Consider the following 15152-nt stretch of genomic DNA (forward strand, 5'->3'; position numbering starts at 1 on the left):
TAATGAACATGAAGGTGCATTTTGTTTTCTCCCCTCAGTGCTCAGGAGATCCTCTGTGGTATCTCACTCTGTGAAGATGGAACTCCTGTCCTAGGCTCTAAAGCTGTTTTTACCTCTTGTGGATTATTTTAGCTTTAGTTCAGTGCAAAAGGATAGGTAGTTTGGTTTTATGAGTTGGACTATACATTCTTTCAAGACATTAAACTTTAGTCACCTCTGCAGATTTGTTATGTGACTAGGATAAGGCATCAGACTGTCAGTTTCCTATAAATGCCTTGGCTTAGTCTGTCTCCTGGGGCAGAGGTATGGACTGAATAAATATGGTAATGAAAGTAGAAGTGTTTTGAGTCCATAAAGAAGTAGAACACTTGCCTACCATGCATAAGATTCTAGGCTCACAAGATTCTAGATTCTTTTTGACCTAACATTAAAACAAATGAACAAAAAAGGCTCTGATGCCCTCTCCACACCAAACCATGGGCAGTTGGAATTGAATAATTGAGCTTATAAATTGCTTTTGCCTAGGTTTTCTAGATCCTCTTAATTTATTCAGATTGTTTTCATTTCTGTCTCAGTCCAAAGCACGAGACAAGCATGAAAGGAAAGAACATGGACAGACTAGGGAGAATGGAACACAGCTGCCCCATTTGAGCCTGGCTAGTGGGAGGGGTAAGGTTTTATTTAGGTCTTTGTAAGAACCAAAGAAAAATTGTAACTTCTTTGACCTTCCACAACCCAGACCCTTCTTCTTTTGCCTTCTCTTACCTGTGAATAAACTACAGCATTCCAGGAATAATATACTCATAATACCTGTGCATAAAATGTTTTGAGGAAAACAAAAAAGTAAGAAGAGGGAATCACATCATTTAGGAATTCCTGTTGTTTTACATGCAGTGGCAAATAACAAGATGGTACAACTTCTATCCTTTCTCCAGAAATACAGTGAAAGGGCACAGCATTCATAATCAGCCGACAACTCTTTCGGCCTTTTGGGCAGGTCTAGCCATACTTGTGGTTTCAGTGGTACATGACCTTCTGCCGATGGCTCACCTGCCTGTGTACATAGCGCACTGTTCCTGTGGGCGGGCCGAGCACTTTCCGTCAATGTTGTACTGTATGTGATGAATTGTGTTGGTCTCTGAATCTTTCTGCAGAAGAGGAGTAACTGCTCCGGGTACCTTGACCTTTGTACAGCTCAGAGGCCAACACGGTGGGCTTGTGACTCTTTAGCAAAAAGGCCCATGTGATGATGATGATAATGATGATGATGATGATGAGTGTACATACATATGGTTATATGGGGAAGATTTCTAAATAAAAGTTTTGCAAAAGGTCCAGGCATTGTTTGTTCTTTGGTCCTGTAGGCCTAAGAACCTATCTCCTTAGAAATAGGGATACCTCCAGGATCTGGCTATCTTCTTTTGGAAATGGGAAGTCCCTACCGTGGCTGGCAGGCCTGATGCAAAGGAAGAAGGTTCCCTCTCACGGTTTGCATTTTTTTCTTCTCCTGCCTGGCCTCCCAGAAGGCCTTTTTTCCCCCTCCAGTCCTGAGGCTTGAACTCAAGGCCTGGGCACCATCCTGGGATTTCTCAAGGCTAGTGCTCTACCAGCTGAGCCATGGAGTCCCTTCTGGCTTTTTCTGTGTATTTATACTGGGGAAATTAAACCCAGGGCTTTGTGCATGCTAGGCAAACACTCTACCATTAGGCCACACTCCTAACCTGCAGGGCTTTTTTTCCCCTTAGCATCCATGTCCATATTTTCAACTCAGGGCAACGCCAGCAGGTTCCTTCTCTTTGTGTAGGATCAGCTTTCATATCTGTGGTAGTTGCTTCCAGCCCAGGCTCAGGAGACTAAGCTGTCTCCATAGGTGGCTCCAGATTCTCTGATGACATCATGGAGATGCAGTTCTTAGGCCTTGAGGACTGGGAGCTCAGTCACAGATGTAAGGCTTTGGAAGCTGCCTGTGGTGGGTTCTGTATTACCTGAGGATTCCCCTAGAGGCTTAAGGTGACTTGATGTGAGACTCTGGGTCTGGGGAGAGCATCTCACACGGGCTGTGTGTGGTCCTCAGGGACTTCAGAAGGGAGAACTCTTCCAGCTGAGTGTGCATACTGCCTTCATTCACTTTACAAGCATTTATTGAGCACTTGTAGTAGGCCAGACATTGCCTCAGGGGCTGGGGAATCTGGAATTGAACAAAGATCTCTGATTTTGTGGAGCTTTAAATTCCATAAGAGGAGACAATAAACACACACACACACACACACACACACACACACACACACACACACACACCACAAATACAATAAAAAAAAGTTAGAAAATGAGCCACTAATGCAGACTGCTGTGCTGAGAGGAATTTCAGGATCTTGCTGATACCTTGCTCCATCATGATAAGCAGGAGCTTTTGGCAGCTTCTGCCTCGGAGAAGTTCCATTAACTGGAGGACAAAGGTAGGACCCCAGCTTGAAGATCAAGCTCTGGTTAGTAGGAAGCTTTGTAGTTTTTTGAAAACTCAAGCATGCATTTCCCTGACCCAGGATGAGGAGAAACGTGGGCAGGTGTGGTTGAGAGATTTTGCCCCTGGATGAGCCAGTGAGAGCTGGTGATAGGAGGGAGGAGAGAGAGAGGAAAGCAAAAGGAAGGAAACAAGCAAAAAGAGCAAGGGAGAAAGAAAGAAAGCAAACAAGAAAAAGAAGGCAAGAAAGGAAAAAGAAAAGGGAAGGAAAAAGAAAGAAAATAGAGAAAGCCGTGCTGGAGAATAGAACAGAATGGCGTTTGTGTAGTGGAAGTGGTTAGCCAAGTCCAGTGCAAGCAAGTAAAGGCGTGCCATATCGATGGGGTTTAGAGACATGGAAAGTACTGATGGCTGGATGAGAGCAGCATCAGGGAGGAGGGGCAGCAACCAGGAAAGGTATGAGAATAGTTGATGGAGCCCTATGCCTCAGCACCTTGGGAGTTCTACTTGCACCAATGCCCTTCAATATTTACAGTGAGGAACTCCTCTGGTGCCTGGCCTCCCAGCTCAGTTCCAAAGCCAGCAAGGGAAGAGTGTAGAGATAGAGGCTGAGGAGGACTTCCTACACAAATGCCTGCTCCAGTGCCTCTTGCCAGGAAGCCATGATCCTGGGGTGAGGAGAACAGATCTGCCATGGTGGAATTGTGGGAGGAGAAAAAGAGAAAGAGAGTGCTGCTGCAGGAAGGTAGACAGTTCTACCCTGGGCTAGAGAGACAGGAAGGGAGGGAGGAAAGAAAGGAGGGAAAGAGGGGAGAGAAAATGTCATTCTCTTTTTATAAAGCCACAGTTATAGGAGATTAGGGCTCACTCTTAGGACCTGGGCTGCTCCTCTGGGCTAGTGAGAAGTAGGTGAGCGCCTCTGACTGCTTGGGCCGACAGGGGTGGTTCTCCTTGGAGGGGTGAGTGGGAGGAGGACGTAAGCTTTCTGGGGCTGGGCTAATGCCGCCTGGTTATCACTTCTAGGCCTGGGTGGGGAGGTGTGGAGTGATGGAAATCAGGAGTTATTTATCTCACAGTAGCCCAGCCTCCTCATGCCTATGACCTTCTTCCTTGTCTGAAAAACAACTTAACCACTGCTCAGCAGCAGGTTCTGCCCCTCTTACCCCACTGCCCTTGTGACCAGGCAGTCCTAGGGACCAGGATACAGACCCCGGAGCAATAGATGTTGGCAATCATAAGTCTGAGTAAGGGAAGGAGAAGGCCAGGGTCACCCAGGAGAGAACTTGAGCCCCAGAGAAGATAAAGGCCTTTCCAAGGCCTTTCACACACACACACACACACACACACACACACACACACACACACACACACACGATGTGAATTTGGGTCTACCTCCAGAACCAGTACACCAGACCCCATAGAAAGGAACAAAGACTCAGTGGGTAGCAGGTGTATTTGGAGTAGATGGGCCTGGGCCATGCTATGGGAGAAGATGGCAGCTTAGCTTATTCTAGCCATCTGCTCTGAACTAGGACCAATCCTCATGGGTAGTGGAGAGCTTGTGAGCAGCAGTAGGTGGCAGTGAGGACCGTAGGTACATGTACATTTCATAAACCAAGGTACTAGAACCTAGGTGGGAACAAGCAGACAAGACAACTGGACTACTAATAGAGCTAGGCTTTTGGGAACAGAGTCACCTGGGTTAAAACTTAAGCAATGCTGCTTAATATACTGGCTGTGTGACTCTGGGTGAGTCAGTGTACCTCTCTGAGCTTCCATTGCTGTATGCAGAGTTATCACAGCACTTCCAAGTAATCTATAGGAAGAGCTTGTGTTTTACAGGAAGAAGACCTTGTTAATGGGATTGAGAGGGGGCTGAAGAAGCAGCGGGGTCCACCCCATCCTGTCTGCAAGGGCTCACAGACTGGATGGAAGAGGAGTAAGGAAAGGGAACATGAAACATTACAGTTCTGGAAGCTCCAAAGTGCTATGAGAAAAGGCCAGTGGCCACAAGGGCCTGGTGTTGGCTCTACCCAAATGTTTATAGATCTCTTCAGGCCTGAGGGGAAGGCTGGGGAAGGCTTCATGGGTGAAGTACTATTTTCTGTCCTAAACCACAGCATCTTCTCTTTGTAGCTGAGGCAGGCCCTTTGCACTGCTTCAGATCCCTCTCCTGGGTCCCCTATTCCTGCCCAGGCTGCCAGGCATCAAGCAGTGGTAGGCCACTGTGACATCCCTTCCTCTTGCCACCTTTCCCCACATAGTTGTTCTGAACCCTGCCTCCCTCCCTAGCTCCTGGCCTTTTCTGTCCGCACACAATAACAGGATGTGATCCGTTCGAAGAGAGGAAGTGGGGAGAACGGGCAGTGCTGATAGCCAGGTCTGACTCTCCACTCCTGCCCTCCCCTGTGGACCAGGCCCTGCAGTTTCTCCTCCCCCAAGTGCTGTCTGGGCTTCTCCAGGTCTAGGAGGGATGGATGAACGTGTGGTCTTTAGATCCATCCAGGCCTGGTGAAGCCTGTGGAGAGACACACTTTCCTAGGAAGCCTATGGGACGAGCTGTGGTCTCTGGGTTATTTCCTGGAGCTGTTAGAGCCTGACAAGGAGGCAGGTGAGTCTCTCAGCCTCCATGTCAGAAGTGTCCCAGCTGCCCATTTACTTCTCCCAGTTCTCGTGGACCTAATCTAAACCTCTTGTGAAGGGCTAATCTTCCAAGGATAGGCTGCACAGTTAGGGAAACTGAGGCTCAGAGAGGAAAAAGATAAGAACTTGGAGCTAGGCTGCAGGTAGAACACAAGGCTTTGCATGTGACTATTGGCTCCTGGATAAAGATTTAGACTCATATCCCTTAAGTTACTGTTACTTAAGTTACTGTTCACTTAAATTGTCTGCTTTGCTGGATTGGGCAATGCTGGAGATACAAATCAGTCAGGTGGTTGCATCCACATATTAAGTCTAAGAGAGGAGTCTGACTCAGCTAGGGGTCATGGAAGCTTCCTGGAGGAAGCTGGCTTTTGAAGGAGAAGCTGAAATTTGTTAGGTGTGCAGAGAGGGAAGGCATTGGGTGGCAAGAGTGGCATGGACAGAGGTGCAGCACTAGGAAGGGCAAGATGTGCCCGTGGTGGCTGTGTTAGGGCTGGAGAGGCCAGGTCACTAGAGGCTTTTCTGCCATGAGGGCAGTGGGGAGCCACTGAACTTATGAACATGTTGGAGCATGGTCAGATCTTGTGTTTTGGGGACCCTGTGGGTAGGTGTAGTGGCAATCAGTGAGAAGTCAGAGGGTTGAAGTCACAGCACAATGCCTGGCAAGAGTCGGGGAAGAGCTTGCTACTGCTGCAGAATCAGAGGGCTGTGTGTGTTTATGAGAAGTAAAGGCTAATTGCAGGACCACAGGACTGGAAGGTAGGGGACTCAGGAGAGCCCAGAATTTCTGAGAACTAAGTGCCAATTGGCTCCTTTTTTTCCTCAATACACTTTCCCAAGCTACCCATCGATTGCACCATTTAATTCTATGCCTATGAAAATGTCAGTCTTCAAAGGACAGTGGATCTAGGGCAAAGAGATTGTGTGCAGATCCCCTGTGAAGGACAGGTTTGGGTAGAGCAGATCCAAGGGACCCCCAGACCCCAGACCTAGGAAGCCCAGAAAGAGGACATGAGACCCCAAGAATAAGCTTGTACCATACTCTGTTCTGCAGCTTATGTCTGCCAAAAACCAACTCCTCCCCAAAACCCAGTGTAGTGGAAACTCCTGTTTACAGATGAGAACCCCTGGGCTTAGTGAGGTTCAGAAAGAAAGCTGGCTAGCGAGTGCTGATGGCTTACACTTATAAATCATAGCTACTTAGGAAATTGAGATCTGAGGACTGCAGTTTGAAGCCAGCCCAGGGCAAAAAAAGTTTGTTAGAATCATCCCCAATGGAACCAGCAAAAATAAATAAAAAATAAAAACTAGAAATGGAAATGTGGTTTAAATGGTAGAGTGCCAGCTTTGAGGCCTTGAGTTCAAACTCCAGTTTCAGCACAAGACAAACAAAAAGAAACCTGGCTAGAATCCTACTCCTGGCTGCTTGGGGAGCTAATTCCTCACCCCACTGCAAGTGTACCCCTTTATATGGCCACAATCACTGCAGATGGGCACCTCACATCCTAATCCATTAGGTTGGACTCCTCTGAGGGGGAAATCAGGAGATGGTCCCCCATCTACTGAGGGAAGTTTATGTTATTCCCTGGGTGTCTGTGTTATTCTCTTGATTTAATCTCTGTCGTACAGATGGAGATCTGACAGAAGATATCCCTTCCCCCTGCTCAGACCCTATCCTCTTGCTATCCCGTGATGAAATCCCTCAAGACCCCTGTCTTTCTGAGATTCAGTAGAGCTACAGGACCTGCATGAAAAGTCTTTCCCACCCTAGGCCTGCTGACAGACTGGCCAGCTGAGCCAGATGGGGGGACCCAGGCTCCTCAGCTCTTTCCAGCTCACCAGCTATAGCCTGGGATCTTCAGTGTCCCTGGGTCCCAGGCTTTGCAGGATCTCAGGGGGGCTGGGCCTTCTGCCCTCTGGCCGTTCCCACACAGGCTGGCGAAGCCTTGTCTCTTAGCACTCCGCCCCTTTCTCCAGCAATCCCCAGGGTGCCGCTGTTCAATGGGCTATCAGGCTTGCCCATCACTCTCACGCCCCCTCCCATTACCCCTGAATAGGTGGGATCCACACAGACACAAGCACTCCCAGCCCCAAGCCCCTAGCCAATCTCTCTCAGGACGGTTGTCCTGGGACCTCAGGGCTCTCATACCTGCCTTTCCATGCTCAAGACCTCCAGGCTTGTGAGGCTGGCTGGCTGGCTCACTAGAAGCTTGCCTCTTCCATTGTCTGGGAAAGGCTCCCTCTAATGGAGTAAGCTAAGGTAGGTGCCTGCAGGCAGCTGAAGTAGGTGCCCACTCTCTGTACCTAAGATTCCTGCTGTGTCATTCTAGTCAGGTAACAGTGAGAGCTCTGAGACCCTCGGTGTCCCAGAGAGGAAAGGAAAGCCTTGTTCAGAGTCTCAGTGCTTCTCCCTGCTCCTTTGGCTTTGATGGCTACTGCAGCTTCTCTGTGACAATACAAGGGGACGCCTGGGGCAGACAGGCAGGGTAAAGCAGTGGTTGGCTGGCTTGCTTTTTTGGAGGGGAGTGTTGGCCTCAGGCCCCTTCAGGGTCCACATCTGCTGGGTTGGGGCTGCGCCAAAGGCGGCTGGTGAGTCCAGTTGCCTGGCTGCACTGCTGTGGGAGCAGGCTGGCAGGCTCAGCACCATGCTAATGAGGGCAGACACAGGCCAGGAGGGGGAAGCATGCTTTTGTCCTGCACTTGTCCTTGCTGAGAGTCCTCAGAGAGAGAAAATAGGCCCTCCTCAGACCCAAGTGGACGTGATTAGTCTGCCATCACTCACTTTGATGGCTCCAGTGCTCTGGACATGGGGACAGAGATGGCCCTGCACTGTCCTTCTGCTTTCCACAGTGTCTTCCTGTAGAGTCACCCCCTTCAAGAGCTGCTTCCAGCCAGGCACCACTGGCTCACACGTAGGTACTCAACAGACTGAGATCGCAGTCTGAAGCCAGCCCTGGCAGGAAAGTCCTTGAGACTCTTATCTCCAGTGAACTACTCAGAAAAAGCCAGAAGTGGTGCTGTGGCTTAAGTAAGAGTGTTAGCCTTGAGCAAAAGAAGCCCAGGCCCGGGCCCGGGAGTTTGGCCGAGCGGTTAAAGTGCTTGACTAGCATGCACAAAGACCCGGGTTCGATTCCTCGGTATCCCACATACACAACCAAGCCGGAAGTGGCAGAGACAAGCTGGCCGGGCCGGAGCGAGCGGGGCCAGAAAGAGAAAGGGGCCAAAAAAAAAAAAAAAGAAGCCCAGGCCCTGAGTTCAAGCCCCAGGACCAGTCCCCAGGCCCTCAAAAAAAGGAAGGAAGAAAGAGAGAGAGAAAACAGCTCCCAGAATGCTGGACTATCTTCTCTTCCTCTATTCTCTAAAGTGTTGTTGTACCTGAAATATCCTTCATCATCAGGAAAAGGTCCTCATGATAGATTGTCTTCAAAACCATGTTTGCTTTCTGGACGGCCTCCTCTACTTTCTGAATGCAAGGTCCTAGGGCTGCTTGGCATACATAGGTATGCACATTCTGGCCTTCCCTGGTTAGGCTGTGAGCTGCTTCGTGCTGAGGCAGTGTGAGGGGTGCCTGGGAGGGGCTCTGTAATACTTACCAAATCATTTCCTCAGCCCTCAAGGTGGGTGGTTGTCATAGATCATAAGATCTATGTCATAGATCATAGATCAGAGATAGGAAAGAGCGAGTGATTTGTGTGACGTCACATTGGGTGATGGGGACTGGGCCTCCGAGCACCCTTGCAGGCCTCCTCCAGAGGAGGGCTTCTCCAGTTTTTATTTATTTATTTATATTTTTTGTTTGCCGGTACCAGGGCTTGAGCTTAAGGGCCGGGGCTTACTTCTCCCCCCACACCCCCAGGGCACAGCTTAGGTACAGCTTTTTGCTTTTTGGTGGTTAACTGGAGATAGAAGTCCCCCTGGGCCATGAGCCACTGGTATTCAGTGTGGCTTTTCCAGTTTGGGTGCAGGGACATCCAAGAAAATCTGAGGAAATAACTCAGGCAGAGTACAAACGTGACTAGGGAACACAATCATATCTTTATTTATTATTGCTATTATTGTTGTTTGTGTTATGGAGATGATATCACTCTTGTAACCTAGGGTGGATTTGAACTCGATGTCCTCCTGTTTTAATCTCCTGAGTACTAGGATGGCAGGCTTACATCACCACAGGGGAAATACATCTTTTATTTCTACCAAGCTGAAATGAAGATTTTTACCTTTATTGATCTAGGAAGCAAATCATAACAGTATCAGTAAGTAGCGCCTGTGAATTTTGTCACCAGTGGAAACCACATCATATTGTGGTAGATTACCTTGAAATATCATTTATGATAATTTCCATCTTGCAATTATGATAGATATTAGACTGGTTTTTAGATATTGTTACTTAGTCAATAAAAAGGAACACATATCATATAAATGTTTTTTTTCTGTCGGTCTTGGGGCTTGAATTGTATCATAAAATTTTAAGATGCCTTAGCAATTATATTTCAGTACTTTGATTTTTATTATAATTCTTTGTGGGCTTTTTTTTTTTTTTTTGCCAGTCCTGGGCTTGAGCTCAGGGCCTGAGCGCTGTCCTTGGACTTTCTCAAGGCTAGAGCTCTACCACTTGAGCCTCAGCACCACTTTCGGCTTTTTTGTATGTATGTGGTACCAAGGAATTGAACCCGGGTCTTCGTGCATGCTAGGCAAGCACCTTAACCACTAGGCTAAACTCCCGGCCCTGTGGGCTTTTTTTTTTTTTTGGCCAGTCCTGGGGCTTGAATTCAGGGCATGGGCACTGTCCTTGAACACAATTTGTTCAAGGCTAGCACTCTGCCACTTAAGCCTTAGCACTACTTCTGGCATTTTCTGGGTATGTGGTACCAAGGAATCAAACCCAGGACTTTGCACATGATAGGTGAGCACTCACCACTAGGTTTGGCTCCTGGCCCTGTGTTTTAGCTTATACATTTAAGCTATGCATATAAAAAGAGACCTTGTTGGCATGGGTAGCTTACGCTTGTATTTCTAGCTACTCAGGAGATCTAAGGATCTTGGTTTGAAATCAGCCTGGGTAGGAAAGTCTGTGAGACTCTTAGCTCCAATTAGCTATCAAAAAGCTGTGGCTCAAGAAGTAGACTAGCTCCCAGTCCCAGAATCTACCACATGGCCCAAGAGGCCCATGGAGGGAAAGACATGACACAGTGGCATGGGCAGACATGGCCACCAGCAACCATTCAGGGAGTAGAGAGGACCCATTAGTGCCAGGCCCAGAGCCAAAGGCTTTCCAGGCACTATCTCTCCTGAAGCCCTGCTTGGACAGGACTGGTTCTCTGGTAAAGAGAGGCTCTGGGTTTTACTTTTGTTTGCTTGTTCCTTTGTCCATTTGGTATTGAGACAGGACCTCACTATGTCATCAAGGCTAGCCTGGTACTTTATGTAGCCTTTGAAATTTTTTTTTTTGGTCAGTTGTGGGACTTGAATTCAAGACCTGGGCACTGTCCCTGAGCAATTTTGCTCAAGGCTAGTGCTCTGCCACTTTCAGCTACAGCTCCACGTTTTCTTTTCCGGTGGTTGATTGGACATAAGAGTCTCATGGCCTTTCCTGACTGGCCTGGCTCTGAATGGTGATCCTCAGATCACAGCCTCCTGATTAGTTAGGATAACAGGTGTGAGCCACCAGTGTCTGCCTGGCCCTTGAACTTTTAATTCTCTTGCTTCAATCTCTCAAGTGCTGGGATTACAAATATTTCCCACCAAATCTGGTAGGTTTACTTGTTTATTTTTAAATGACAAGCCTTTGATCCCCTATCCCCATTAATATTCCTCATGACAGAAACTCTGGAAAAGGCTGGGAGTGTGGCCTAGTGGTAGAGTACTTGCCTAGCATGCACAGAGCCCTGGGTTCGATTGCACAGTACCACATACACAGAAAAAGCTGAAAGTGGTGCTGTGGCTCAAGTGGTAGAGTGCTAGCCTTGAGAAAGCTCAAGGACAGTGCCAGGCCATGAGTTCAAGGCAAAAAAAAAAAAAAAAAAAGAGAGCGAGAGAAAGAAAGAAAGAAAAGAAACTGGAAAAAAACATGAGGGAAAGAGTAAAAAGAAGACAAAATCAGACTAGGCCATTTATATTTATAATGTTTTAGTGTATTTTCTTTAAAAACAAAACAAAAAACTAAGTCCTCCCTTCCCAGGCAGTGAAACTGAAATTGGATTTTGTTTAACTTTTGCATCTGGCTGTAGCCTTTAAAGTTATTTTTTATTCTAAAGGTTGAAGTTTGACCTTTTAGACAAAGCTGCAAGCATAAAAGGATCAGATGGTTTGAGTGTGATTCCCAGACAGAGCAAAGCGTAGGCACCCTGGGGCTGGCACTGTGCCCCTCTGGTGACTCTCACTGCCTGCTGGGGCTTATATCCTGAAAAAAAAATAAGGAGGGCTTAGGACAGGGAAGTAAGGCTTCACAAAAGCAAAAAGAAAACCCTATTTAGATCTGGGTGCTTCTACCCTTGACCAAGTAACCCCTGCATGACACAGTCAAATGTGTCATTCTCAGGCCAACCTAGGGAAGTATTGCTGAAAAATGGGAGAGCCTTGATCAGGTCATACAGCTAGTGGTAATTGAGGAGTCCATTGTAGGTTCTAGGGGACTCCAGCCTTGGCTCCCTTTTGTGTCCTACTCTCCTCTATAAACTGAAAGTTCCTACTTGCATACTTCTAGTGATCAGGAATCTATCACCTATCAGTCATTAAAAAAATCGTTCACTGAGCAAAATCCAGCTTCTCTGTGAGACATTTCCTATGAGACTCTTATCCTTTCTAAGCACAATTTGTTTTCCTTGAAGCAAGCAAAGCTCTGCAGATATATCTGGAGACAGAGACCTCTAGAGGCTTCTCTTCCCCTTCCACCCAACTTGTTCTTCATTTTCTCCAGCTTAAAAACATCCATGTCTGAGTCACATCACTAGGTGGCACCTTGACTCTTCTCTGAAGTTCTTGCTCTGCTGGGCACCCAAGCGTTTGGCCTATTTGGCCACTGTATCCTGTATACCGCTCTTCCATCCTTCAGTTCCCTCACACATGATTTTAAGTGTCACTCTTCTTTTCTGGGTTCTTTCCCACGCTGCTTCACTGCTCCCTGCCTCCCACAGCATTATTCTGTGGTTGGGAGATCTTATTGAAACTCAGGAAATCCCTGTCAAGTTCTTGCCTAAAACCTTACAATGGCCCTGCATTACGCATAAGTAAGAACCTTATCATCCATCCTTGTATCCCTACCATAGCCTTTATACTGCAAGGCCCCCCAAGATTCCCTTCCCAGCCCACTCTGCTGTCAGCCACTCCAGTCATGGGTGTCCACATATCTTCTCACTTCTCAACCCTGGCACTCAGTTCACAGCCTAGATTCCTGGGGAGTTGGCTGTGCCAACCTCTCCATGTGTATAGCTCCAGACTGGGCCTCAACTCTGACTTCACACTTACTCCGTCCAAGATAACCTAGGAACCCTGCTTCCCCTACTCAGAAATGCCTCCTGCAGTCCCGGCCTACTTGAGCCATCTCATATTCTGAATCATGATGGCCTTATCCTTCAAGTACACCTAGCCTCAGTCCATATACCCGCAGTTTCCGCTGCTTGCATGAACTGAGCTGCTTCTCATTCTGGTCTTGAGGCTGGAATATGCCTCTCAACCAACCTCCCAGGCCTTCTTCTGGTGGTTTGGTTGTGTTTCTTTTGTTCAAAACTCTACAGTGGCTTTTTATTTCTCATTGAAGTAAGTAAAAGAGTGGACATTCTAAAGCCTCCCAAACTCCCTCTTCTCCACTCTGAAGTTTCCTTAGGGCCTTTGACTTGTCTTCCTTGCTTGGAACCCTTTCTCTTCTGACACTGTCTTCCTCACCTTCAGCTCGGCTCAATATCATTGCTTACAAGAGCCTCCCCAGTGAGCTCTACACATGGCACATCCTTCTGTAAGGTGCCCCTGTCCCTCATTCTGGTCTTTCCCGTAGTGTCACCTGGGTTTGCCAGTTTTTGTTTTAATCATTGTGACAAATACTCAAAAGAAATCATTTAGATGTAGGAAAGATTCATTTTGGCTCGCTGGTCAATGCATGATCTCTTTTGTTACTGCGGGCAGGCCTGTGGTGAGTCAGTCACAGTATAGGCCTAGAGGGACAAATGGGGCAGAGCTTCCAGGGAAGCCAGGAAGCAGAGAAGACCAGGATGGGCAGGAGCAAGACCCCTTTCAAAAACCTGTCCACTTAGATTCCATCTCTTATTTCTCACTGTTTTCCAATAATGTCATCATATCATGAATCTGCCCAGAGAATAATCTATTGATTACAACAGAGTCCTCAGGGTCTCATGATCTCTTCTTCAAACTGATTGACATCCAAGCCTTTCAGGGGCTATTTTGCAGTCAAGCCTTAATATCATCTGATCTGTCTTATCCACTTGATTTTTTTTGTTTCCTTGATCTCTCTGGAACATCAGCTTTATAAGGGAAAGGACTTTATATGCTCATTGTTATATCCTTAGCATACTGACCACTGCCTGTTCACAGAAGATTCTTGGTAAATATCTGTTGAATGAATAAATGAACGAATCTTAGACTTGATACTGTTTTTTTTTTTCTGATCTCTCACACTGATGATATCCACATTCACACTCTCTTAGGGTCCATGGACATGCTTTGAAACATTAAATACAGCTTCAATTTCTAGGCTGTCTGATGTGAGCTCTATCTTATTCACTTTTGTATCTCTAGTCCTCCAGTTGGCATTAAACATGTGCTGAATGAGTGGATGAAAGTAAGCTAGGGTGTGATTGGTTGTCACCATAAGTGGGTGCTGAGTAGAGGGACTGAGCCCCAGGCTGGATATAGGGCTTAGCACTGTGTGTGTGTGTGTGTGTGTGTGTGTGTGTGTGTGTGTGTGTGTGTGTGTGTGCTGGGGACTGAACTCAGGGCTTGGTTGCTGTTCCTTAGCTGTTTTGAACAAGGTTGAAACAGTTGAGCTATACCTCTACTTCCAGTTGTTCGCTGGTTAATTGTATATGAGTGTTATGTATTTTACCCGCTCTGGCTTTGAACCATGATCCTCAGATCTCAGTCTCCTGAGTAGCTAGGATTACAGGATTGAGCCACCAGCACCTAGCCTATCTGTTGTATTAGTTGATCATTTGGTCATCACTTGGTCCTCTTTTGGTACACAGTTTATCCAGCTAAAGAATGGTAAGCCTGTAAGGCAGGAGCTACTGTGATTCTAGAAGTCATCTCCCCAGCTTGGTTCCACTGCTGGCCCAGAGCCCTGGGTGTGGCAGCAGGGCTATGTTGGAACACAGGGAAGGATTTGGCCCTGGGCCGTCTGCTGGCATGGGGCTCCTGGTCTTGGCTGGATGAGGAGGCAGTAAAGGAATTGATGGATCTTCCCTACTGGGGGGTCCTGGCTGTAAATCTCTCTGGTCCAGTGGAGTTGCCTAGGACCCAAGAGCCACAGCCAGTGCATTCTTTAGCTCAGCTGGCACCAGTCTGGTGCTTCTGCCCCTTCTAGCTCCTGGCACTGGGGCCCTGAGACAGGAGCAAGCACCCATTTGATCTGAGCTGATCATAGCCATAGCTCTGAGCCCCAGAAGTCCTTTGTCTAGAGTTACCAGTATTTTTAGATCTATTCTAGACTCCAGAATCAAGATTTCTTTTCCTACTTTGTGCCATAAAATCCTATACACTCTCAGAGAAATTATTTATTTATTGAGTACTAGGACTGAGGCTTATGGCTTTGTGCTCTTGCTTGATTTTCTTGCTCATGGTAGATGCTTTACCAGTTGAGCCACACCTTCAAAGAAATATTTGTTACAGATATGTGATAAAATGCAAAGCAGGGCCAGGAGTTTAGCCTAGTGGCAGAGTGCTTGCTTAGCATGAACAAAGACCCAGGTTCGATTCCTCAGTCCCACATACATAGAAAAAAGCCAGAAGTGGTGCTGTGGCTCAAGTGGTAGAGCTCTGACTTTGAGAAAGCCCAAGGACAGTGCTCATGCCCTGAGCTGAAGCCCAGGACTGGCAAAAA

This window comes from Megascapheus bottae, chromosome 6 (assembly GCF_031878675.1).
Source record: "Megascapheus bottae isolate mThoBot1 chromosome 6, mThoBot2.hap1, whole genome shotgun sequence".
NCBI classification, from domain to species: Eukaryota; Metazoa; Chordata; class Mammalia; order Rodentia; family Geomyidae; genus Megascapheus; species Megascapheus bottae.